This window comes from Lonchura striata, chromosome 3 (genome assembly GCF_046129695.1).
Source record: "Lonchura striata isolate bLonStr1 chromosome 3, bLonStr1.mat, whole genome shotgun sequence".
Lineage (NCBI taxonomy): Eukaryota > Metazoa > Chordata > Aves > Passeriformes > Estrildidae > Lonchura > Lonchura striata.
In genome coordinates this window covers 26,893,279-26,901,949 of record NC_134605.1, presented here as the reverse complement: position 1 = coordinate 26,901,949, position 8,671 = coordinate 26,893,279, and positions in this window count along the sequence as shown.

Genomic DNA, 8,671 nt, shown 5'->3' with positions numbered 1-8,671 from the left:
TCTAATCCCTGAGTAACAGTATTAGTTCTGGAAGGGGCACACTCTTTCCAAAAGAAATTTATAAGTGCTTTTATGTATGTTGGGTGAAAGTGCAGTGCAGGAAAATGCACTTCTAACAAAGTTTGGTTTTAAGCACAAAATAATCAGGACTTGGACATTATTAAAGTCACATTTTTTGTGAAAAGGAACTGGATTTATAAAAATGAACCAACTTTTCAGCCAGACCTCTTATGAATTGCAAAAGCAGCTGGGAGATTTGGCTGAAAAATCAAGGTTGGATTTTTTTTCTTCATCAGAGTTTGTAAGATGTTTGGAGGGACATAGCATTTATTTCTTATTTCTCTGAGTTTCAGGCCAGCTCTTGGAAAAACCCATCTGACAGTGAGTTTGTTTGTATATTTTACATTTTTTCCCTAAGTATGTTAGGCTCATTAGCAAGCCTTGGAGAAGGCATGCTTTGTTAAAGTGAGTATGGAAAACAAGATACTAAGGGCTCAAATCAGTCTCCAGAATATAAATAATCATAGCTTCCTTTGGAGCAGATTCTGACCACAGCTATACTGGAAGCCTTGTTCCAGGGAGAGCCATGAATGTGCATTTGCTCGGAAATGCTGCACCTTCAACAAATTTCCTCACAGTGGTGGCTGAGTTCCTGGCTCAGGGAGGTGCCATGTACCTGCAGAGGGGCTGCAGGGCATACACAGCATCCTGGAGGGCAGGGATAGGTCATGGGGTGTTGCTGGGTGGGAGATCCTGCCCAGCAGCACAGGGGGTGTCAGGACTGTCCCAAATCCTGTGGTTCCCTTGCTGCCCCGCAGCGCTGGCCAGTGGTGAGCAGGCACTGAATAGTCTGTCGCTGGCTATGAGCTCCCTGGAAAAGTTTCCTCTTCCTGTGGATCAAGGGAAAACAAATTATTTTTCCTTGCTTTATGTGGAGCTGTTGTTTGGTTGTGGCTTTGCCTCCAGCAGCAGGGGGGCTCTACCCCTGCACCCACCAAGGACGTGGCAGTAGCAGCTCAACACCCAGTGCCTTAACTTTGATTTGCTCTGTGCAGCACCCACTGTGTAAATACTACAGGATCAGCTCCAGTGTACTCACTAAAGAGGGCACAGCTCCAAACCATGCTTCAAAACCTTAAATGAAATAAGAAAAATATGTCTGTTGCACTGGGTGAAGCAGTCATCTTCAGCTGAGCATCTGATTTTTTTATGGTCATTTTTTAATTAAAAGATGGGATTTGAGAAGTTTGGATGTATGAAACATCTGTGAGCACTGCTTAACCAGTTGGCACAAGGTGGATGTATCCTCTTTAGACATAATTTCTACTTCCCTGTTAAGCCAAAGTCATTTTATTCACTATCATTATCCTAAGCTGGGTCCTTTGGTGATCTCATAATTCCAAAATTACAATAGCCAAATAAGCCTTGATTAAAGCACTCCCTGTTTTCAAGCCAAGCATATATTAACACCGGAGAAAAAAAATAGTGGCGCTGCAGTGGTACCGGAGAACTCGGAATAACCTGAATTGCTGCTTGAGTTTCCTGAGGCAGTGTAAAATATTACATTTGAAACATGCTCTGGAGCTTGTCTCCTCAAAGGATAATATTTATCTGGTTCTTGAGTTTATTACCAGTTTATTTATATGAGTCTGGTCATGAGACCAGGTGATACTTTTTAGATCCCTGAAATGTCTGACACTGCTGTGGTGCCATGTGGCAAACTCTGTGTTCTGGCTGTAAGTGGTATTTGCTGTAACCCATCTGTGCTAGCAGAAACATCTTCAGAGAATGTTTATTTTTGTCAGGTTCATCAGCTTTCCCGCTACTCTTTATCTGAGATCACCTTTTGGAGCGTTGCTCTGGAGATAACAATATTCTATTTATGTTGTTAAAAGGCCAGTTAGATGAATGTGAACAACTCTGCTTTTGGGCAGCAATTTGACATGGTGGGAAATTATGCCTTTTTAATATTTTTCATACCCTCTGTTTCATGTAGCAAAACTCCACTTGTCTCAGTAGATCTCCATAGCAGCCTGTTAACCTTGCCCAGCACGTGCAGTTTCCCCTCACTGGGTGCAATGTCATGTCTCTTGTGCTGCAGCAGCGCACGGTTCTGTCACTTGGTGGGATTTACTAGAGGAGCAATCCTCTTCCAGTTGGAGGAGATGGCAAGGAGGAAAAGATTTTCCCATCTGCACAGACTTCAGAGCAGCTCTGGAGCAGCAGGCGAGCGGGATTGTTAAAGTGTTTAACAAACTACGGCAGTAGGACTCTCTGGAGCTCTGGGACCAGCAGAATTTGCCTTCCACTTCCCTCTCATATCCTCTCTGGCTGGAGCCAGAGCAAAGGGAAGTGTTTTCAGAGCACAGTGAGTAAATGCTGCTAAGTGAGCAGGTAGGAGGAGGAGCAGTGTGCTTGGAGTATCCACTCAAGCATTTGGGGAACCCTCTGAGTACTTGATTAAAACTTCCTATAGTCAGCAAAGCTCCTTGTGAAGGCATGTGCAGCAAATCATTCATTACTTCTGGGCTTTCCTGCCCAGAGTGCAGCCTGCAGTGGGATGCAGGGCTGCATCTTTCCCTGGATAACTAGAAACCAGCATTTTTGGGATAAGCAAATTTCCCAGTTAGCTGTCAGCTCTGTGTTTAGCTCTGTGACTTCCACTACTCCTATTCTTCACCGAGGCACTGGTGTTTTTATTTTCTTATCAAGCTAATAAATTAAAAATTCTTACTATCTTTTAATTTGGGTACTGAATTCAGGGAAATTGCCCAAGTCTCCAGAGAGGAAGGAGCCTGGATCCATGCACCGACTCAATGCTGAGCAGGACCAGATCAAGTGAACACAGTGGTGTATGACCACACCGTGACCACAGGGCCACTCTGGAGGGTGGCACAGGGATCGCCTGGTCATTCCTCATGTCACTGTGCCCTGCTGAAGAGGCCTCTCATGGAAACCTGCAGGTGAATTCCCTGGCTCTGTTCATTAATGATAGCCCAGGTTTATTTCTCCTTTGTCTTGTGTCACTAATCAAGCAGTAATTGAATTAGCTGGAAAGAAGGATAAGATAAATTATGAGGAAGAATTAACTGTGTGTACCTGAGGTCAGAAGGCTTCCAGAAAATTCAAGATGAGAATTGGCTGGACTATAAATGAGCTTTAGCAAGAGGATACCAAATTCTCTGGAGAATCAAGATACAGAAGTGCATATTACAAATCAGCTGTGAAAATCCAGAAGTGTATCAAAGTCTTTGGGCAATCCCTTTCTGTTTTATGATGGGGAAACAAAGGATTGCACTTACATTCTTTCCAATTGCTGTATTTGGTGAAGGGAATTTCCCTGAAATTTATCTTCTCATTCTTGTGTGAATAGACTCTGCCAGAAAGGTATTTCCCCTTCTTTATTAATATTAAGGTAGTAAATTGTCTGTCCCTGTGTTAACTCATTGGCCTTCCTTTTTTTCCCCCTCTGCTTAGTCTGTAGTTAAAGTTCATCTTTCATGAAAACCATATGTCAGATTAATGACAGGTTATTATTTTCATGCATTGTAATACACTCTATTACCTTCTCCATCACAGCCCATGTAAAAATAATTATTATTCCATGTGTCACTGTGAATACATTTAAGATTCTTTAGGTCTTCTCTAGCAAGAGCTGATTTCTGACTCACTGCCTCATTCTATTTTTATATATCAGAATCTGCCAAATATAAACATCTTCATTTTATAAAAGGCTTTTAAAAAGATGAAAAATGCATGCTAAAAATAAACAGAAAGTTAGGTAATTCAGGAAAATATTAAGGTAATGGCAGTAAATTATTTAATAAATTGAAACCCCTTAAATAAATGTAATAAAGAAAAATTCCAGTCTTAAACACTAAAGCAGACAAAGGCAGCAGTTTATACACTTGCATTTGCTTTGACAGTTGTATTTGCTCTTTTGAACAAAGGTTGTAATTAGGTGACTTTTATGGGTTTATGAAGTTAGCTTTCTGCAGCAAGTTTAATCTGATTATCCTGGTTCCATAGCAAGAGCTGCATTCGGTCAGTTCACTTGATTGTTAATGTTCTCTTCCCATCAAATCTCGGCTGTGGCTGTATTAAAAAAAAAAAAAATACAGAAACTGGTATGGTAACCTCACCATCTGCTATGCAGCTTTGGTTTTTGTTCTGGAGTTGGAGTAGAAATACATTACTGGAAATCATGGGTTAAGTCACTGAAATTAGATGGGACCCCTGCAGTCTAATCCATAGGAACCGGCCAATTCTTTTGAGTTTTCTGTGTTTGATTAGTTGTACTGTAATTAAAGAAATTACCAATAGTCTTCTGTCTGGAAGTGATTAACCCACCAAGTGCTCATACCTATATTCTCTAAGCATCTTCAAATAATATAAGGCTTCATTCATGTTCCTTAATAAGGAAACAAATGAAAATTGTCCCCAGCCTTAATTCTGTGGCTTGTGTGTGACAAGCTGTTCTGCCTTGTGCTCAGTGATGGCTGTTCAATTGTTTGTGATTATGGCTGCATTTTAATTAAAGAACTGAAATGCTATTTGTATGTGCATCTCAGCACAGCCGTGACCCACGGAGGGAAAGAAATCCCATAATGATGGGAGCCACCTGAGCAAAGAAAACCTGGCACACTGACCTCATGGAGATATGGGTATGGTTGCTTGAATTATGCCTAAATTTCTCCTGGCCTCTGCAGCATCAGAGTTTTCATTCATTGAGGGACAAAAAGGAACAAAACCTAGGGGCAAGGAAAAAAAAGCCTTTCCCAATTCTGACATCTTGATGATGATCTTTGCTATTAAAACAAAAATAGTAGATAGAATTGTTTTGTTAGATTTGCAGACTGAAAGAGCAGCAAAATACCAATTCACTTCTCATTGGAAGGAGGAGATTCATGGCCTGTGCCCACAAAAACCTGAGATCTTTGTGCCTGGAGCAAAGGTGTGATGGCTGAGGATCCCCACGGGAGAAGCCTCTGGAGCTGGGTCCACCGGGCTGGCCTCAGGGCCCGCGGGAGGAGGCACAGCCACCTCAGACCTACCCAGCCAGCTCACTGAGCTGCCCTGCCTGACCTGCCACAGGTGCCAGAGCTCACCTGTGAAATTTAGTTCACCTTCCCCTCCCCTTGCACTCCCAGCTCCACTCCAGGTGCTGCCTGGCCGTGGGCAGAGGGACCCGAGGTTGGGTGAGTTTTTGGTGGGCAGCAGAGCCACACCTGGTGAGATAATGCTGAGAGCAGCTGCAGCTCCACTGAGCCCCCCTGCCCGCAGGGATAAAGCACAGCAACCTTTACACAATCTGGAAGAGCTAATCTCCTTTTCTCCAGAGCAGGGCTCCTAGAAAGTGGCAAAAGAAGACAGGCCAATAAGGCAGTTTTGCCTCGTCTGTTCTGGGAATATTCCTGGGTGTGTTTTCAGAGTAAATGAATTTTTGTGTTGGCCTGGAGCATGGGCTGTGCCCTGCACATAAGAAGGGAGGCACAGATACCTCCTGTGACATTCCTACAGTCTGTCATTTAACTCTTCCTATGCATAAAATGTGGACAAAACCAAGATAGCCTCTCAAAAACATGCAAATTAATACAACTATCTTGAAATAGGTAGCAGAGTATGTCACAGGTTGATAAATAACCAATGGATAACACATGCCACATATAAGATTTCAAGAGTTTTTATGAGACAACAAAATAAAAATCATTGTACAAAATTCTTAAATAAAATATAAAAATCTGTAAAATAGAAAATCTGTAATTGAATTTTCTTATTTTGATTCACTATAAATTGTATGGTTATCACAGCAGCTTTTCAGTGGTTCCTTAAAAGGGATTATTTTCATGGAATATTTTTACCTTAAAAATCAGCCCAGTTATCAGTCTGAACTTGTATCCATATTGTCATTGATGCCTCTGTTGGATATTGCAGGAGAGTGACACTGCATTGGAAAAGCTTTGAAGAGAAGCATTTCCTAAGCCAAGGTTTTTTATCTGCAGCATTGCACAGCACAAAGAGTTCTGCATAGACCAATTTAATTTGACAAATAGGGATATAAATGCTACAGGAGGTTTTGATGGACTTTTAATATTAAGGAAGAAACCAGATGTGAATCAGGTCCTGGTTTTCCCCTGTGCTGGGAACCCTGTGCTGAATCCCAAATCTGTTTTGACCAACTGATCCATCTCCTTAATTTTCATGGATTTCAAACAGAGCTCAGCTCCTCCACAACCATTTACTGAGATACATTTTGGTTGAGTTCATCAGAGTTTGTGTTAGTCTGTAATACAATATATGTAATGGGATTTTACAGGAAATAGAATTTATGGCTTCATTTCCTGTGCCATGCAAATGGAAGTTCTGTGTAATTCATGCAGAAAAATCTGCTTACGCAGCATTTGGCATTGGCTACTGCTTGCCCTCAGGCTGTAGAAATAAGTGAGAGACTGGCAAATCAGACAGGTACATTTGTGTGGGAAATGCCACTCCATGGTGCAAATAGCACATTCTGTACCTCCCCTCAGCACTGCACTCACTGAGGGGTCAATGGGAGCTGTGACCTTCTGGGGTCCTGCCAGGTGGACACAAGCATTTTGCGTTTGCTGGGCTTTTCAGCAACATGTATTCACTGAGAAATGAGGAGAGCAGGGATGCTGTGGAAATAACCTGAACTTTCTGTGGGCTGTGAAGCCATGGGGGTGTCAAAACTGGAAATGGGATGGTCTGGTTTGCACCACTGAACCTCTTCTGTGACCACCCAGTGGCACCTAGTGCCCCCCAGGCCCTGGAGAGTGGAAAGCAGAAGTCAGGAAAGGAGGGAAGCTTCCTGTTGGGTCTGAGGTGGAAAAGGGCAGTTGAGAGCTTTTGCTAAAACGTCTCAATTCATGGCAAGGTAGTGGAAGTATTTCTGCCTAGAAATAGAGTCTAAAGTGTAGAGGAGTTGTTAGGTTGTCCCATCTCACACAAAACTGCAGCAAAATGGGAGCTAGGGAGGATCCTCAGCCTCCAAAACAAACTCCTCATCTTTGGTTTGCTCTGTTTAGCCTGCTTTGGTTGAAAATCCTCGGGAGGGAGAAGCTCTCACCGTGGATTACGCTGTGCTTAGAACAGCCTGTCTTCATCATGGCTGGTACTTCTAGGAATTACTGCTTTTCCAAGGGAATCCGCATCACGGAGAAATAATAATACTCATCCTTACTGAATGTCCTTTCCAACTTTGCAAGGACTAAATGGAAATAGGGAATAAAGCTACTTTTCTGGTTCTAAAAATAATTCTTCTGGGTCATGTGGAAAATCATTGTGGAGATTATTTGTGGGAGTTCAAATGTTCAGTTCTTCTGCTTTCCTTTTTCTAGGAATTGCTGCATGGCTGAGTGTCAGCCTCTAAAATTCTCAAAAAGCTCATGAAAAGAGCTGCTCTGTTTCCTTTGGAAAAACTAGATGGCAGTGGAAGGAGAGAAAAAAAGTGTTAGTGTTTTACCTTTAATGGGATTTAGAAATAGAGTTTAGGGTTTACCTGTTTGTGTCACAACTCAAACAGGACAATAAATTAATTTGGGGATTGAATGAATTATTTTTAATGAATTCCAGCTATAGGACAGAAGGACTGCTCAGGGGTGGAATGTCAGTGAAAATCATGAAGTATTCCTTGAGAAACAATGCCATTCTTCAAGGTTAGTAGTGTGCAATAAAGGAAGCTAATGGAGCATCTTCAAAGTTCAGGAGGGGCTGTTTCATGTGCTGAACCATGGGGGCACAGCCACCAGGGAGTGTCTGGGTAGGCCCTGGGGACAGGGTAAAGTTTGCCTGAAAAAGTGATGGGTTTCCTGAAAGCTGCTGGCAAAGGCAGGATGCTGAGGCAGCAGGACTGCTGACCAGCAATTCCTGCACTCTTAACTGTTTGCCAAAATGTAATAAATTTTTTTATAGTCAAAGGCTGAAAAAAAAAAGTAAAGTGAATCAGTGCCTGTCCAGTGTAGAGCAAGTGGTTTCCTGGTCCTAAAGCAGTTGTCAAACCACAGGTCATCAGCTCCACAGTTTGTAGTTCTTTCTCTGGAATAAAGGGAAGTCAGAGCTAAATAAGCAGCAGAGAGGTTCCTTTTGGGCACACCTACACTTTAAAGGCTACCTTGCTCTTTTAGCTTGCATAAGAGCATGTATATTTAAAAGATAAATGAAATCAATCAAGACAGGGGCTCCTTGCCCTTTGCCCTCTGTAATCTTTTTTTTCCAGCACAAAATGTCTTTTTAAGTCGGGGAGTTATCTTGTATATGCGAATTCCTGTGTCCTGGTAACAAGAAAGAGAGATGGGACAAAGTTAGCAGGACTATGAAAGGTAGGAAGAGATATAGCCAGTTTAAATTTTCTCCAGCTCTATTCTGTTTCTTGTGAGTTTCATATGTTAACAGAAGTAGAAAAAAATTGGTTCTGTAGCTTGTGTGTTGCATTTCTTGCAATCTGTTTGCATGGAAGAGAAAACTCTGATGTTCCTGTAAAACTCTTTACATCAAAGAAGGGAAGAAATCAGCTCACCTGTCAATGCTCATCTTGTTTCCAGCACAAACATTTCATCTCGGGCTCTTTTGCTGTGTGCTGTGCAAGGTTGAGGGAGGGGGACACCACAGCACTGCTTGTTTGGAAAAGAATCTGTTGTACAAAAATTGGAAG